The sequence below is a fragment of the Brachycentrus maculatus genome, unplaced genomic scaffold (assembly GCF_059751285.1).
Source record: "Brachycentrus maculatus isolate JH-2025_06_01 unplaced genomic scaffold, ASM5975128v1 h1tg000309l, whole genome shotgun sequence".
In the NCBI taxonomy this organism is placed as follows: domain Eukaryota; kingdom Metazoa; phylum Arthropoda; class Insecta; order Trichoptera; family Brachycentridae; genus Brachycentrus; species Brachycentrus maculatus.
This window is the reverse complement of record NW_028281059.1, coordinates 775,030-790,718: the sequence shown is the minus strand read 5'-3', so window position 1 is coordinate 790,718 and position 15,689 is coordinate 775,030. Positions and strand designations below refer to the sequence as shown.

The window sequence follows — 15,689 nt, the reverse complement described above, 5'->3', positions numbered from 1 at the left end:
TCTCTGCTCCTTTTTCCAATTACATTCGCCTCATATTTTTTTTACCGTTCTTTCCTCACTCATTCGTTCTACACGTTTAAGTTTGAGATCAATATCTATTTTTTAAATGATGTTTTACAAAAAGCAGTTAACAATACCGAATATTATGTTAAAAGTACCTAGCTATTTCTTCATGTTGAAATTAAGTCAAACAATTTTCACAGATTTGAGCATTTTTTTTAAATCACGGAATATGCCACTTCCTTTGTAGAAGCATGAACTTCCACAATGCTCAGTTTTCATTTATCTTCCGCATCCTTTCAACTTCCACAATGCTCAGTTTTCATTTATCTTCCGCATCCTTTCAAATACATTAAGCTTTTCATGTGAAATATAATACAATACGCTGAACTTTATATCTCGATACACAAATAATCCACGATCATAAATATCTCTTTCATGTATTCGTTCTGACCGGAAGGGGATCAAAACTTTCAAGGGTGAACAATCTGATATTTATTACCAGATAAAACATTGTGAAAACATTGCCTCTAACTTCGCTTTGCATATAAAGAAAATACGACGACATATTTTTATCTGAGAAAAAAAGCGGCAAAAAACATAAATCTTTGCAGTATACAAGGCATACAAGAGAATATATCTGTTTTATGGGAAGCGACATTTTAATGGTCTTTTTAAAATAACGAGTTTTATATTATTATTTTTATTATGAAAAATTAAAACATAATTCACGGTTATTGAATATAATTATTTTGTGACAACTGTTTCGCCATGCCATGTTATTAAAAAAAACGGACGTATAAAAAAACCGATAAATAAACCAGGTGTTGTGAAATATTAACGAAGTTTGTACTAACATATCGACGGCCCCTACGTAAAGTACTCTATCTGCAAATCTATCACTTTACAGGAGAGAGCTTACAAGAGTTTTTCAACGTATTTTTTTATTAAGTAACGGTTTTATCTGAAATTCTAAACTAATATTATACATTCAAAAACAGATAAAATAATATATTACATCGTTTAAAAAAAATATGCTTTGTCAAAATTAAGTAGTTAGCGTTTTAGGAATTCAGTTCATTTCGGAAATTCGATGTGTATACCGTCTTATACGCCTGAAAACTAGGCGTACATAATTTATTTTAAATATATTTTTTGATTTTTTTTTTAATATTTGAAGATAACGGTCTGTTGATAACGTACATCAAATATTGACAAAAATGTAGTTAAGCACTTTACGCAGGGCAAGTCGATATGTACGTCTATGTTTGTACTTTTTTACGAAATCTTTAGGATAAAAATACCAATTGGTTATTGTCTATAGAAACCTCAATAACCCATTTAATGAAGCGCTTTTTAAGTTTAATTTAAATTTATCAAGTAAAATACATAACTCCTCGGAGATTGAATCCCCTAATTATGTCCGAAGATTCGAACTTTTTTTTTAAATAATCAAAAACACTACCTATTCTGTGATAATCTGGGAGTTTTCGTTTAAGTGAGTCACACCATTCAAATTATGGTATTATTAGAATTGTTTGTATCTCCATTGTAATTATAATAAAAGAAAAACATCGCTTTCAGTTAGCGAAGCATTCATTGATCTAGTAATAATTGGATTACGACCGAATTTTGTAGACTGAAAATAAATGCGGCGCCGAATGGATGACACGATAATATTTTGGGGATGTTGAACAAAAATAATGGATTTATAAGTCACTTGAAAGGCTTCATCTATTGTGTTTAAATATATTACTGTGGGGCTCTGGATAAAATATATTACCATATATTAAAACAATTGGTATTGTTTGAAATAAAATGAAAACTGCAATCAAATCAAGCTGGTAATTGTGTTTCACTTTATAAAATAAAAATAGAACTTTGGTATAAATCACTTTTATTATTGATAAATTTCTCTAACCAATATAGCTTAAACTTCACCTTAAACCATTATTTTTCATAATTTAGTGTCTTTAATTTATTTAATTTCTCAAACCGGCTTCGACAAAAACTTTGTCATCTTCAGAACTATAAAAATAAAACTAAAACGTTGAAAACTCAATGTTACACGTGTATAAAGTAAATGCTTCCAACCAGTGTATGACGGGTCGTTAGCCTTGTAAATATGATGACTTCGATATTCTTTGTTGATCGATTCGACACTCAGTTTATGGTAAAATCTATCCATTTTAAATTTAAGTTTTACCTACTTAGTAAATACCACTATTTATTTACAACGTTCCAAGGACACAACTCTGAAATTAAGACTAACCTTATTATGAAGAATGCATTGAAACCCGTGTTACAATAGATTTTAAGAAATAGTGGTATTTACTAACTTAAACTTAAATTAAATTAAAAATCTTATATTATTCTTATTCTACATTGAGATGTCAAAATGTAAAGTATAACTCCTTTGTGGAGAAACCGATTTGTTTACATAATTTTGATCACACTTAAAATGTCGTGAATAAGAACAAATTATTAAACATTATTAAATGAATTTGATTTTTTTTCTCATTATGGCGCTATATGTCGAGATGACTAATTGCTTGTGTTTGAGTTCAATTCAATTCAATTTATTCAATAATTAATATTTACATTACAAACTAATAATTAAGGCGTATACATTAAAAAAGTAAATTAAAAAGTAAACAAGAAGACTCTTGTTAAATGTGTAGAAGAATCCCGCTTCGAAAAACTCCTTCGGACACATGGAGCAGATCAATATCCAATGTGATATTGTTCAACATGGCTGTAGCTCTTCCTACAGGCATAACCATTGGCAGGTTGGTCCTGTGTGTAGGAATGTGAAACAATCTATGCCGACGCTGTCTTATGCTCCGGATAGTTTCAGGATTATCGATCATACCGCGCAACAATAGAAAAAAATGCGTAATCAAATACACATTCCTTCTAGTCTCTAAACTATTGTATTTTAAGTTTTGACACACGACAGAGTAACCCAGAAAAAGGAATAAAAACACGAGCGGCCTTGAAAATCCATTTAATCGATATTGATTTCATTTTTAGACTGAAAGTCTAATCTTTTTTACCTTGGAGGGTCGAACCGTACCATAAACATAATGTTAAATTAATTCAAGACATCGAAGGTCAAAGTAAGTATTCGCAAAATTTTTCGAGAAAAAGAAACTAAATTTCACAAACCTGTACCGTAACTGATACATCTCTATATTTAGAAATTTGATTAATATTTGCTGTACGAATTCAAATGAAATATTAAAAAATAACTTTTTGTGCGAGTGTTTTTAATACTTCAAGAAAAAGATATTAATGTATGATTTCAAAAATAACGCCGTATAATCCACAAAAAGTCAATAATTTATAAATATCATTATTATATTTATATCAGAACTGGATAATTCACCCTACGCAAAATATAACAATATTATAGGTGTATCAACAATATGAAATATCTATCGTCATTTTTATATGAAATAAAATGGAAGTCTGAGCATCTTTGGTTCCACAATCAGCCATAATCCTAAATCTTTCAAATCGTACTAGCATGTAGAAGGTGATTGAGACCATTGAATATATACACGTTTAAAAATTGAATGCAACATGGATGTTTAAAAATGGGCTGAATGGTAAACGTTAAAAAAGTGTATAAAGTGATCGCTTAAGCCAGCTAAATGCCAGATCGTAAGCCCTAGAATGCTTAGACTTCTCAGCCCATCTTCTTGTATTTAATAAAGAACAGAATATGTTTCATTTTAAGCAGAGACACCTATAATATATAAAAAATAAAAATAAAACACCGAAATTTCAAAACGACAACTTATTACGCTATGGTTAAAAAAATAGTCAAATTGATTTTTAAGAATTTTTCAGAATACTTTGTCTCAAAAAAATCTTAAGCTTGATCCCGATAATTTAAAAATTATTTTATTTTTAAATCAATTATCTTATGAGTAACTTATTTTTTGACATATGTATTTATTTTTCCACTTTACCTCCGTAAAATATTATTTATTAATAATAAATTAATTTAAAGAAAAATCTTATTTTTTGTTATTCTGATACTCTTGAGTATTTTAAAGATTTTCCGTTGCAATTCACGACTTTTAGAGCGACTTGAGTGTTTATATCAAATAAAATATCTTATTTATGTCAGACAAATCAGTTATTATGAGAGTCAACTTCAGAGCTCTGTCAACAGTCAAAGCGCGATATGTTTTTCTGCCTCTTACAATAAAAAGGGATGACAAAGGTAGACATCTTCTATTTTTAACTTGAAACAAAAAAAAGTACTTACCTACAGACTTCCACATGTTTAAAAAAGTCTTTATAGGTGAAAGTAATGTACATGTTTATCATAATTAATGACGGACTACAAAATAATTACATAAATATATAAACAAAAAAAAAATTATACACATACACATTTATACATTTAAATATATATATATATATATATATATATATATATATATATATATATATATATATATATATATATATATATATATATATATATATATATATATATATATATATATATATATATATATATATATATATATATATATATATATATATATATATATATATATATATATATATATATATATATATATATATATATATATATATATATATATATATATATATATATATATATATATATATATATACATATACATATATATATACATATATTTATATTCATTTGAATTAAAGGATCAATCAATCAATCGCACCAAAGTGGGATCCCAGATCGATTGAAAATAATTCAGGGAAGATTTATTTTCAATCGGTCTGGGGTTTGTGATGTATTTTTCCCATTTCCTCACTATCGTATCTGCAGTATAGCTAAAAAAAGTCTTGGCAAATCATTGTTTCAAAGTGAAACGAATATAAACAAGTACAAAATAATATTTGATCAAGAAAATTTGAAATAGTATAAGAGAGATAATTAATTAATTTCATCAATTGATTCGGCAGTCACTTGATACGGTGTTTGAAATTGATGCGGAATGCGTCGAAACACGTGTCACAGTAGATTTCAAGAAATAGTGGTATTTACTAAGTAAAACATTGATTAAAAATAATTAATTAACTTTCGTTACACTATATTTAATAAAATTGTTTATTGTTTCAGGTTTGAAGATGAAAACTGAATAAATTGGTAAGTGCTCAACAAATATCGTTTTAATCAATGCTATTCAAATAATACAACGTGGAAAGGACATAATCTTAAATCTAGATCATTTAAAAGAGTTATTTGAGAGTAGCAAGAGGGACTAAAAAACAAGCAATATTTTAATTTCCTCTCTCAAATGAAGCGGTGAAGTTTACACGAGTCGTTTTTGTGCCAAATAATGGTTCAAAGGATTCCCTTTATAAGAACTTTTTATCTTTTATTACCTCTTTTATCCTTTCATATCCTGTGACGACACAAGAAGCGGGTAATCCAAGGTTATGGGGTTGCGAAATCCTCGGTTAACGAAATTCTAAAGCACGTCTTTAAGCAAATGGTAAAAATAATTGTAAACAAAATTCTTACTCATCTTTATATCACTTATCGTATTTAATTAATAAATTTGTTTCTGACAAAATTTAGACACTGTGATTCATTATGAAATTTTTTTTATGTTAAACAATTATTGTGGTATTTCATGGTAGGTAATCCAAGGAATAATTTAGGTTAAGAATTTTATATTTATATAATGACTTAATACGTTTACAAATAATTACTGAATTTGGACAGAGGGATTCAGAATTAATGGTTATTTTATTATTGTAGATTTGTAGACAATTTAAAAATAAAAATTAATGTAGAAAGTTAAAAATGGAAATGAGAAAAAAAAAAAAAATGAAAAAGCAATTTAAAAAACGGGTAAAAATATGAGTCATATAAATTCATTTGTAGTTACTTAAAAAAACTTGTGACCAAAAAAAAATGTGTTTATGATATCTATCAGATTGTTGAGTTATATTTCTATATCCGAGTATACTTATCATTGACAAATTGGAGCGAATATTATTTTAAATGTTTTTTATTGCGTTTATTTATTGTGTAGGATTTTAATAGGAAGTAATGAAAAAAATATGTGAATCTCTTAAAAATACAATTAATATAACGTTTGTTTTTCATTCAATATCAGGGACGTTGTACAAAGGAAAATAAAAGCTTTGTTCCCAATTTGTGACTGTTTAGAATTCGTGAATTTCGTTACATCTTGTCTGAAAAATTTCAAAAGAGTTTTAAGAATTTCGGTTTTCATAAAAAGCTTTGGTCGCCAGTTGTAATTCAAAGTTATGCGTAAGTAATGCAAACAAACAATTTAAAGGCTAAACAGACACAGTTTAATGACTTTAAAAATTCGTAGAACATTTTGTGGATTTTTGTAAAGACAAAGACAGGAAAAATGTATTTAAATCCAAAGTTTAAAAAAATGCTATGTTCAAAAATACTCTTTTTCATAAAAAAAGGCTTTGTGTCAAATTTAAAAACTGTTGAAGTTGGACTGAAAACATCAAGAGGATTGATATTAAGTATTTTCCTATATGTATATTTTTTGCTGCAATGTTTTTACTTTACAATTGTTTATTTATAAAATCACACTTAAGAAATGTATTTCTTTAACCAGAAATCTTATTTCATCAAAGTTTTATTGTGAAAAACCTTCTATCTTAGTTTCGCAGTTTTAAAAATATTTAATTAAATTAATGTTTTAATTAGTAAATACCAATATTTCTTAAAATTTACTGTGACACGTGTTTCGATGCATTCCGCATCATTGCATCAAAACACGTGTCAGTGGATTTTAATAAATAGTGGTATTTACTGAGTAAAACATTAATTAAAAATGGATAGATTTTACCAAAAATTGACTACCGAATTACTTAATGAAAATAAAAATAGTTTTTATTCTTCAAAAAGTAGTAATTACAGATTTCCATCCATATTCGTAGTGATGAGCGTGATCGGTTATTACGTTGAGTTCTCGGATTCGATTATTAGGGATGTCAAAATAAGTTATTATTTATTTCATATTGCCCTGGACTGTTTCACAGAAGTACAGGTCTGATCACCTCGTACTCATGTAAAAGGTGATCAAGAAAAAAACTGCGTCCATACGGTGCAGTGCCCTTCGCACTATCGGGGACAGATAAGGGTTGGAAAGAAAAGGACATTTTTTTCGTAATTAATTCAACTTTTAAATTTTCACGTGATTTGATGCATTCAACATAATTACGAAATACCGTTTCATGTCGATTTTGAATGCATCGAAATACATGTAACAATAGATGTAAAGAAATAGTTATATTTTGCTAATAACATTTTAATTACATTGAATAACATATTTTTTCCGAATTTGACCAAAAAGGCTTTAGAATCAATTGAACAAATAATAATGTTTAATTTTATTTCCATGTTTATTACTATATTCATTGAATGTATATCAGTGGCGTGCCTAGGGTTTACCAGTAAGGCAAGCCCATTATTTTTCACATTCGTGAATACATGATGTACCAATAATTTCTTCACCTCATGTCATTCCCAGTATAGTAAGCACCCTGAAAGTATTATAAATATAAACAATGTATCATTGTAAAAATGTGCATATATGTAACTTTTGTAAGGTTTAGCCATTACCTTGAAATATACAAAAAGTTCACTATAATAAAATATCATCCTCAGATATCAACCATCACCAATAAGTACCATCACCATATAATGGCATGCATAGTGTTTAATAATCATCATCGGAATCCGTAGATATGTATACATACAACAATAATGGTTGATAAAGTATATATGGTATGTTTATCAATTTTGATAGGATTTAAAAAAATAATAACCCTAAAAACATATTTGCTCAAACCTTTTTATGAATTATGAATAAAAGCTTTCGAGAATTATTTATCATATAAATAAATTTGCTTAAATGTTATAGAACAGCAATATACACATATTTGAAATTAGTGAAAAATACCCCCGCAACGTACTGAAACATTTTTATTTGTATTCTAAAGCGAACCGCCTATCTTTTTTCAAAAACGATTTTATAATGTCCTCGTAAAAAGTCACTGAATGTTTGAGATTTGCTAATAGTTTTTTTTTTATATGGCAATCATAGAGAGTTCGGAAAGGCGATTTTGTCCTTGTGTATTTCTTAAGTACGTGTGTATTCGTTTTAATGCTGAAAATGCGCGTTCTGCTGAAGCACTTGTAGCTGGTATAGTGATCACCAAATGAGTTAACTTTGGCAACTCTGAAAATGCATCTTCAAGACTATTTTCGTTGATAAAATCTATAAGCTGAAATACATTAAAATCCTTCAAGTCCGAAGAAGAGTACAACATATTAATTGATTTTTTAATGATTGTTTATCAAAATGAATACCGTAGTGAAATTCTAAAGATTCTAATTCGTCAGTTGGAAAATTCAGTTTATATCTGTCCTAAAGCTTGTTGTTGAGCAATTGAAAAAAATTAAGTTTGAATATTTCAGAATATCTGTCATTAATTTCGGAAGATATGTTATCAATAATTTGGATGAAAATTCTTTTGTATTCCGTACGAGCACACGAAATATTTCGTCTTAAGCGAGGGGCAGTATTGTTTTGAGATGCAATGACATATATTTGATCAAATTGCGATTGAAAATCCGTACTCAACCAGTTATGAAATTCTTTTATCTTATTGCTGCAGTAACCTACGTCGATTTGCGATTTTTGTACGATATTATATAAACTATCGGTTTTTTCAAATATTATGTGAAATACTAAAAAAAAAATTTAAATTAAAAGATTGTAAAGAATTATAAAAAGATTCCACCGACAAATTTGTATCGCCTTCCCATTGCTGAGGATTGTCAGCCATTTCACTAAATAAGCCAATTAGATTATTTTTTTGTTCAAATATAATATTTACAGTACGCGATGAGTACGCCCAACGAGTAGCAGAAATATGTGGTATTTTTTTATTGCAAGATTTATCATAATGAGCGGATCTTTTTGTACTGTTGCTAAAAAAATGAACCAAAGCCTGAACAGCAGAAAAAATTAACTTATTTCACCAATTCTGCTACAAGACTTGGATAAAACTAGATTTAATATATGGGCATTACACCAAATATAAATAGCCTAAGGACAAAACTCTTTAATTTTTTGTTGCACCCCGTTTCTTACCCCAGACATGACGTTCGCGCCATCGTAGCTTTGCGCGACTAATTTATTTTTGCAGTCATAAATATTAACGTAATGCATGATAATCTCGGCAAGTACATCTGAGGTTCGATTTTCGGATACATCAATAAATCCTAAAAATCGATCATGTATATCATTTCCAGAGAAATATCTAAATATCATACATAATTGTTCTTTATTACTAATATCTGGCGTCTCATCTATAATTACTGATACAAAAGTGGACATCTTTATTTCCAATTTTATTTGATTCCTCATTACTTCCGATACGCTGCAAATAATATCGTTTTGTATTTTATTAAAAAGGTAACTAGGACCCTGTTTGTCGCTTTGCTGCATATGTTTTTCTAAAACAAGATCATATTTAGACAACATTGAAATGAGCTCTAGGAAATTTCCTCTATTAAGTGATGTTTCGGATTCATCGTGTCCCCTAAAAGCGAGTTCTTGCTGAGCTAAATAGCAAACAACATCGACTAACCGCTGAAAAACACTTTGATTATGGTTTACTTTTAAATTATGTCTAGTTACCTCCTCAGATAATTGCCGAGACATGGATGTTTCTATTCTATGTTTACCGAAATTATGGAAACTTATTACAGCGTTCAAATGCTTCTGTGTATTTTGATGTCGTTTTATGGCGTTTGTTAAATTGTTTAAATCATCATAACCGGATGAATTCCAAACATTTTTGTCATTAGAAAAAAAACGCAATACCAATAAAATAATTTATTAATATGAGAGCAACCGGCAATCCATCGAGTTTTGTATACTGACCGATTAAACTTCCTTTTATGCGATTTAACAGTTTGCGATATATTTAAATTGGGAGTAGGTCTTAGAGATGTAATCATTTCTTTTTTTTTAAATAAAATTCAAAGCGCTAACCTTTCCATTATGAAGTAACTCTTTTACACACTTTAAATCACTACAAGGAACGACATCGGCCATTTCCGAACTCATTATGACGTATGAATACGTAAGAAAATAATTAGATAATTTCCAATAATAAATAAATATGTACTAAGTGTAGATTAGGCAAATAATCAATGAATAATAATCGACTCAAATACAAAGGCATAAAAGTCGTTGAGAATAGTTTGACAGATAACCATTATGAAATACGTTCGATACGATTGCAAATTGTGCACCACGTGTGTGGCTAAGTTCAGGCCAATGGAAGCCGGCTTCCAAATTTCATACAAAATGCCATATATGTACCTACTATTTTATGGTTAGAGTTATATTTTTTAAGCAAAAATATAAGACATATTGCCGGAACCAGAAGCCCAAATTGAAGCCAATGAGAGCGAGCGAGATGGCTAATCTTGTGTCGCCTGCACTTGCAACAGACAGGGCGAAAGCCGAATGTTTACACTCGGCTATCTCGGGTAGTACGAAAAAGCGCGCGATAATTTAAAAACAGGCGTGCATTAATTATGTATTTTTAATCAATTTAAAATTTAATAATTGTTGGAGTTGTTACGCAAGCCGGGCTTTTGGGCTTCTAGGGAAGGTCCGCCACTGATGTATATACTTTATACCTTAACTCTTGGGTACTCTCATATATATAATACTGGCTTATGTGTATTGGTTATATACCAATGGTTTTGCATCTACTATGAGCTACTGTATATTTAAATATGTTAAAAAGTTTTAGGCGTCAGAATAAATTAAAAATCAAAATAAGTAGTTAAATAAATTTAAAAAAATCTTAACATTGTTAAAAAAAATACGTTATTAAAAATGGAGAAATATTTGTTGACCACGTTAAAAAAATATAGGAACGTGTCTCCGCCGAGGCTTCGCTTTATGACATAATTAAAAAATAATTTCATAAAGTGGCTGTAAAAATGTGAAGTAGCAAAGTGTAATGACATTCTGATGCCTTTATTAAAAATAGTCAGTCACATGATAAGGTAGTGAAAGGTGATTTCTCCACGCCCAGTTGGGAAGGTACGTTAACGAGGTAATGGGGAAATTAATGAGGGGATGACAAAGAAAAAACGACACTAGTGGTGCCTTTGGTAATAAAGGAGACGTATTTTTGCTTCGACGACAAAATTTGGTTCAATATCTTGGAGATTTACGATAACGGGTGAATTAGAGCACCGTTTTATGATTTTTTGGCACCACTGATACGCATTATTTTGTTAAAGGTTTTACTAAGACGTTGTATTTTTTAAAATTGATAAATCAACAAAGATGAAGAAAAATATGAAAGTCTAAGTATTTACAGTGATCGCTTTATAAACGTGAAAGTTCTACCATATTACCGATGATTGACAACCACACTAGTTGAATTTCGGAAATAGTACCTTATTTATATTTCAATTGATTATTTTTCTTCGTGCCAGTTTCTTGAATAAATTATAAATAAAACACTTGTTTTTTTATCACATGCGTATTTTATTGTTACGATTAGTTTCAAATTCACAGATGATTTCATCTACGGGTTTGAATAAAAAATGTTTATAAATATTATCATGTCTTACCAAAAAGTGAATTCCGAAATAAACCAGTTAATAATAATCATCAACACTCCGACTTTTTTTACTTATTCATATTAAGCAGAGACAATCATGAAAACTATGTTAGTTTCTTTTCCGAATTATTTTACATACTGGGAAACGCTTTGAAATCATAATTTAAAAATTTTATAACTTATATTTTGATGATAAGAATTTTTAGAACAAATTGATAAGGCAAATGTATTTGCAAAAAGGAACAAAAGAAGATCGGGGAAAATCTGGCATGATCAGGTATGTAAAAAACATAAAAGCGGTTATGTCAGCAGTCGAAATAAACAGCATGTATCTATAAGGATATGCATGAATATGGAAGAGGCGAAGAGTATTTGCGAAGACAGGGTGGTGTGGCGTTCTAATCTCTCTGCCGGGCGTGATGGTTAGTTAGTTAGTTAGAAATAAGTGTCAATTGGGCGTAGTTAAAGATTGATTATTATGATTTATGTGGGGGTAAGTCATTGTTTTTGGTAAGTTATTAATTGTTTCAATTATTGCAGGTATGGTTAGTTCTTTATCTGATAGTTCTACAGCTATTCTGCGCTTTACTTTCATTGTTTACCGGTAATAAATATTCAATATCAGACCATTATTCTTATGGGCGAAACAAACCACATTCAAAGCGATTCGAGTGCGGGACGAATTGTTTGGAAAAATGTTCCACCTTTTCAAACAATCCATTCTTCATGCAGTCAGTGGAAAGGCCGACGCGAACAAAGGATCGGCTCTTGTCAAATAGATGATTCCGAAACACGGGATTAAAAGGGCGAAACATTTGCATGTGAAAGGAAGAAAATCCCAAAGCTTAAACATGTAGGAAGGTACATGAAAGTGGAAACGCATTTCTAGGGTCGAACCGTCTCATCAATTACGTCGTTCGTACGTTGTGCAAATATCGAATACCGAAAGTAGCTTAACATTTTACTTGGTGTTTTCAAGAAAAAATAGTTATTTTTAACAACACAAATAACGGTACAAAAACCTTCTTACGTAACTCGTCAACGATCGATTATCGAACCTTTATTTTTTTTAAATCGCGTGGGTTGAATAAGGTTACTAGTTAAAAACAAAGATTATTTCAGTTTAACTTAAAATAAAGAAATAATTTAAGTTTTATTAATCTACGGTGACACGTTTTTCGATGCATTCCGCATCATTTTCAAACACCGTATATTTCAAGAAATAGTGGTATTGACTGAGTAAAACTTAAATTAAATGCGTATAGATTTTACCAGAAAGTGACTGCTAAATCAATAATTGAAAATAAATAAAAAAGTTTAAATACGGTAGGTTATTTTCAACAAGTTAAACGATATACATTTTAATCTAATAATAATAATAAATAATTAAACCCTTATCCACACCCCAATGGTGCATAGGGCACTGTGTCATATAAACGCAGTGTTATCTTGATCGTTTACACATGAAGAAAAGGTGATCAGACCTCCGCTCCAGGTACCAGTCCATGGTAATATTGAATAAATTTTCATTGAAAAAATCACTTAAATTTATTTTACCCCCCTTCGGGAATCGAACCCGAGACCTCCAGAACGGTAGTCGAGCGTGCTGACCATTACACTACGGAGGCGGACAAAATCTAATTAATTTTAATATAATGTAGATCTTAAAACCAATACTATATAAACGATAGGGCAAGTTCTTTAAAATATGTAATTTTTGCTGTTAAAGAAATTACTGAATACTGGTGTAATTTTTTTATCAGTATTTTATTATTAGTTTAAGCGATTGCGTGGATTAGTAAATACGCGTTTTATACTGTACTTTGAGCGCCTTTACGGCCGGAGAATATGTAAAATATGTACTTTATAGAATATATATACAATACTTATCATTTCCCCTACAAAAGTATAAAACAATCATTAAAGTCAATATGTCTATTTAACGAGCTTCAAAATAATCTATTTTATGAATAAAAAACTATTTTTACATATATAATTACATTAGTTAAGCGAACCAGCAAAACTTTCTTTTATCTTCACTCAAATGCAAATGCGTCATTGCAAATAACAAATAAAATTGGTTAAGTATATATGTTTACAATACATTGTTTTAATTTCATCACTGAATTTATCATAATTTTCGATATATTATACATAGGTATAACGACGTATTAAAGATTAAAAAATATTTGAGTTATTTGTTTGCAATTTTATATTTGAATTTCATTCAATCAGAGTAATGAATCTGAAAATGTAAATTGTAAGGTCCAATTATATTTCAGAAAGGTCCAACAAATAATTAGGTAATTTGCACCTTCAAAGTTTGTTAAAATGAAGGTTTTTATGACATTTACAAAATAAATGGTGTCTGTAATATAACGTAATATCCTCGGAACTAGTAATATGAATGTACCACGCTGTTGGCAAAATGTTATGATATGCTTAATTGTATGTGAAATTGTCTTGTCGGCGCCAATTACAAAAGCTCATCGGGCCAATATTTTCTCATAGTATTCTGAGGGTTGAATTAGCAGTGTACTTCTGTTAATGCGTTTTGAGTCCTTCCGGAGCGATCTGAGTTAACTTACGGCCCTACCGAGTGCCCTTTGTAGGGTTGCTCATCTCGTCCCAGAGCATTATTTAAATTAGATGCGAAGAAAATGCGGCGCCGGAGTCTGCTCAACCACTCTCCGGAAGGCTGTAGAGTCGGATCACTTCATAATCCCCTATCGAACTACGATAAAGCTTCGAGGAGTAGCAAAGCGCTCCGGTAAAGCTGCGCGGACTAGTTCAATCCATATTTAGAAGGTTTCTTAAGAAAGCGACAGGCAATTAATTTCGGTTAATGCTGTGAAGAAACAATTTAAATTAATGAAATTTAAATTGGTGCGGTTAATCAGGAAAGTATTTTGTAATTGAATTTTCGTATTCAAGAAACCGCTAGATCAAAAGATTGTATTTATTTGTACTTTTATTATCCTACATGGTATAACTAATATTTTTTTCGTACTCAAATCTTTAGAAGGTTTACAATTTTGACTAAATGCTGTGAGGATTTGACATAAAATAAAAAAAGACATCTTTGAAAGAAGCCGTTATTTTAATTTGGTTTAAAGAAACGAATACACTAAACTACTAACGCTAATCAGTGTACAAATATGGTTGTGTATTGAGTATTTTTAAGCTCTGCAAATTTGACCATTCGACATTGAAAACTTTAGTTGGAATTAAACATTATCTAGAAAATGTAACGAATTCTATCCCAATCACGTAACATTTACTCATTAGGTCTCATCTGATTTAATAATAATAGGACTAATTTAATTTATTAATCTAGTCTAGTCTGAACATTTTCAGATGTCAAAACTTTTTTATGTCCTTTGCCACTTCTCCTCTACTCATTCCAGGAATTCCAATCAACATCAGTCAATTTTCCGGTCATAGAATCTGATCCGGTATTTAACTTTTAATAATTAAATAATAACTTTTAATTGTTCTCCCAAGTATCAGTGAGTAAGTAGATATCTGATCACAATTTGAATGAGCCATACACAAATCTACTCTAGGCTAAAATATGGTATTCAAAACCAAATTATTATCATTTCCTGACTAAATCCAAATTTGATAATTGATTCTCAAAGAGAAACTCAGGTAAACCATTTACTTGGAGATTCAATTAATGTGAGAATAGATATTGTTAACTTACTTCAATATGTCCGCAAACAGAAATGAAACTACAGCTGGAAGATATTCCGTATAACCAAACAGACTATCTGCTACATTTATTAAAAACGAAAAATGCGAATAACCTCATTTATCATTTTTAAAGCCGTAAAACATGACGCTTTAAAGCTCTTTAAGTAACACGCGATGTCAGGTAGAGGTGAAGTACTTTAAAAGAGAGGATTTTGGTGCAGAACATTTCTCTTTCAAATTGAATAATTTTAGAGAGTAAATTTACCTGCTTCCAACTGATTCATTTAACAATGAAACAGTTCGTTCTCTATTTTGTAATTTAAAGG

At 29.7% G+C, this 15,689-nt stretch overlaps 1 protein-coding gene across 1 annotated transcript in view; it reads left to right on the top strand.

The window, feature by feature from the left end:
- Positions 1-15,689, top strand: part of kek2 (leucine-rich repeat, immunoglobulin-like domain-containing kekkon 2 protein) — a 253,114-nt gene that overhangs the window by 95,235 nt on the left and 142,190 nt on the right. The window contains exon 3 of the mRNA XM_088267920.1: positions 5,126-5,152. The gene's annotated coding sequence lies outside the window, so the exon portion shown is untranslated. The remainder of the gene's footprint in view (positions 1-5,125; positions 5,153-15,689) is intronic.